Here is a 3,383-nt window from a genome sequence, read left to right as displayed (position 1 = left end):
CAGCTTCTTAGAAGAGGAGGTAGAAGCTATAAGTTGAAGTATCGATGAGTAGTATCTGAGTAAAAGTAAGGGTAGATGAGCATCCAGTCAGCAGAAAAAGAATGTGCAGAGATTTCATACAATTGAGGTGGAGTGTTTGTAGAACTACCATAAGTGGCATCATTAAGAGGAAGCTAGAGTTTCCAAATAAGGTTTTTTTTCTCTTAACTAAAGATATTGGATTTTTAATTGTGGCCCTGGAAAGAAGGGAACCAATGTTGGATGCTAAGAAGGATGAAGCATTTACAGAGTCAAATTTGTTGTTTTATTGAACAACTAGAGGCCTGCTGCCTGAAATTCATGCACTGGGGGGTGGAGGGGGGAGTCCCTCAGCCTGGCCTGTGCCCTCTTGCAGTCCAGGACCCCTCGCTCCTTACCTCCCACCTACAGCAGAGGTAGAAGGGCTCCCGCCACCACCACTGCGCTAGCCAGCACTCCTGGCTTCTGGCTGAGTGATGTTCCCCCTGTGGGAGCACACTGACCACCAGGGAGCAGCTCCTGCATTGAGCATCTGCCCCCTGGTGGTCAGTGTGCATCATAACAACCGGCCATTCTGTGGGTCATTCTGCTTGGTCGATTTGCATATTAGGGTTCTATTATATAGGATGACTTTCCCAGCAAGAAGAGTCTTTGCTCCTTGTTTACTCAGGCAATGGAGGTCCTCCAGAACTTCAAGCAGTCACAGGCTGCAATAAAGGAATGCATCCTGCAGGCTGACAAGGCCCTCACTGCTTGGGAGAAGGATCTAAAAGGTACAGGGCAGGGATGTGATCATGGAGGGCAGGAGAGGGTCCTGCAGTGCCCCTCAGTGTGTGAGAACAAGTCCTTCTTGAAACAAGGTTTTTCCACAAAATGATTAGAACAACTTGGTTAAATCAAAAAATAGTTTTAATTGCTGCTTCAGGCAACCAGTGCCTTTCCATCATGTTCTGAAACATGTTTTGCTGGTATTGTTAGTAAAAATATTCAGAGATTCCTCTCTGCCATTATAAAAGCATTTTAGTCTCTTACCTTTGAAGTGTACAGCTATTTTGAAGGGTATAACTATTATTTTCTTCACTCTGTAAAACCACTGTGAAACAGCTGAAAAAGCCAAGACAGAGGCATCTGAAAGAGAACAGGAGCTGCTAAGAAAGAAACTGAATGACAAACAGCAACAAATGGAGGCTCAAGAGACAAGCTTCCAGGAAACAATTGCCCAGATGAACAAGAAGATGAGACAGACAAGAAAACGACTGAGAGAGCAGGAAGAAGATCTAAAGGAGAAACGGGTACATCTTGGTGGGCAAAACCTGAATGACAGTCACCTAGTTCCTCATGAAGGGAGGACCAAAAACTAAAGTCATAATCCCTGAGCAAATTCCAAAGGCATATGATTCAGTGAAATGTCATTCCAAAGCCCTATGTCTTTAAAACTCAGCACCTTCTGTGGTATTAGAATTAGGGAGGTTTCAAATTGCATGACCCAGAATCATGAGTTGCTGTTTGTGGTGATTATAGGGTCCTATTGTGTCCCCAAATGAATAGAACTTCAGTTCTTAGGATGTTTGGTATAACCATCAAAGAGACCTGACATAGAGCCATCTGGTCTCAAAGTATCAGATTGTATGTGATATAAAATATGGGATAATGAGAGCTCTAAAATGTGCTACATTGGTTTGTACACCTGCCTGCTTCATTCTACACATCCAGAGTAAATGCAGTTTTTGTCCCTACCTGGAGTTTGATAGCTTGTGTTGTCTAGAGTCAACAGTTCCCATTATGTGTAATGGCTGTCGTCATCCTACTTCAGTGGAATCAAGAAATAGTTAGAACTAAACCTCTATCATTCCAAGGAACATCCTTAGGACTGAAACACCTCGCTGGTCTAGGTGTCAGACCTGAGCCAGCCCCAAGTCCTCCCATCACCAGTGAGATCCTACTAAGGGAACTTAGGAAGGTATAAACCAAGGATACTCCTGCTACCAGATCTAGAGGTTTGGAAATATTAGACAAAGACCTATTTTAATTCTATAATTGTTGTTACATGGTCATAAAATTGAATTAATGCATGTATTGCTGTCTTTTGCTTAAACCCATAGTCTTTATTTCTTAATTATAACTTCCTCTGCATCTCTAGGAAGAAGAGATAAAGAAGAAATACAGAAAGGAAGAGAAAAACATGGAAGAAGAGGTGGAAGGTGAGAGCAGCTAAATACATTCCAGATATCAAAATAATAAATTGTACTTCAAAATTAAGAACTTCGCTATTTGAAAAAGCACACTTTTCATTCTTTTAGTAGAACGAAAAGACAAGTCACAGATTGGAAGTAACTATTTGCAAACGACACATTGGATTTAGGACTTGAATATTTCAAGAACTCTTAAACTCAACAAATATTTTACTATTTGGAAAAGCAAACATCCCAACTAAAAGGAAGAATATAATTTAAACAGACACTTCATCAAAAAATATATTTAGGTGGCAATACACACAGTATACATCATTAGTTATTAATAACATCATTACTTATTAGAAAAGTGGAAATTCAAGCCACAATGAGATATCACTGTGCATCTATTAGAATGGCTAAAATTAAAAGGACTGAACATCTCAAGTATTGGTGGGGATGTGGAGCAATTGGAACCCTGATACTAGTACACTCCTGGTGGGAATGTAAAATGATAAAAAACTGGGAAAAAGTTTGTCAGTTTTTTAAAAAGTTAAACAAATACCTACCATGCAGAGTAATAATTTTTCTTCTACATCTATCCCCAAGAAAAAATGGAACTTTGTGTGCATACAATATCTTTATTGCTAATAGTCATTAACTGAAAACAATGTCCATCTATTCTATTGTCCATCAACGAGCTAGACAAGATGCCTTAATAAGCCAATTAGTTAGGACTCGTTTTTATTGCGTGCAGGTTCAGAGCAGAATACCTCTGTCAAATTCTGAACACCCAAAGGAGGAAGCATTCTTTTTAAATATCTTTTCAGGTCCTTGTGTAAGTTATTTTTACAGATAATTTGTAACCTTGAGTACATATCATATCTAAAAAATACCTGTCATATCTATACAGACAACTTGTAACCTTGAGTACATATCATATTTATATAGACACCTGTAACCTTGGATGAACAAACACTTGGCATGAGAATATAGAAATATTATCAGTATCAGCTTATTAGCCCCTTACGTTAGATGTCTAGCTTGCAAGGTCAGAGAGTTAAGTTTATCATTTCTATTATTTAAGCCAAAAAGCAAAGATATTTTCTAAAAATAACAGAGTTGACTTATGGAACAAGGGACTAGCAAAAATAGCAGAGATTTCAAACAGCAGTTTTACAAAATAGAGATTAC

General features: G+C 38.9%; 1 pseudogene; it reads left to right on the top strand.

Annotated features, from left to right (window-relative positions):
* LOC102425227 overlaps positions 1-3,383 on the top strand; it is a 20,928-nt pseudogene that overhangs the window by 12,355 nt on the left and 5,190 nt on the right.

This window comes from Myotis lucifugus, unplaced genomic scaffold, assembly GCF_000147115.1.
Source record: "Myotis lucifugus unplaced genomic scaffold, Myoluc2.0 scaffold_943, whole genome shotgun sequence".
NCBI classification, from domain to species: Eukaryota; Metazoa; Chordata; class Mammalia; order Chiroptera; family Vespertilionidae; genus Myotis; species Myotis lucifugus.
Note: the sequence above shows the minus strand (reverse complement) of the source record. Positions and strands in the feature narration are given on the sequence as shown.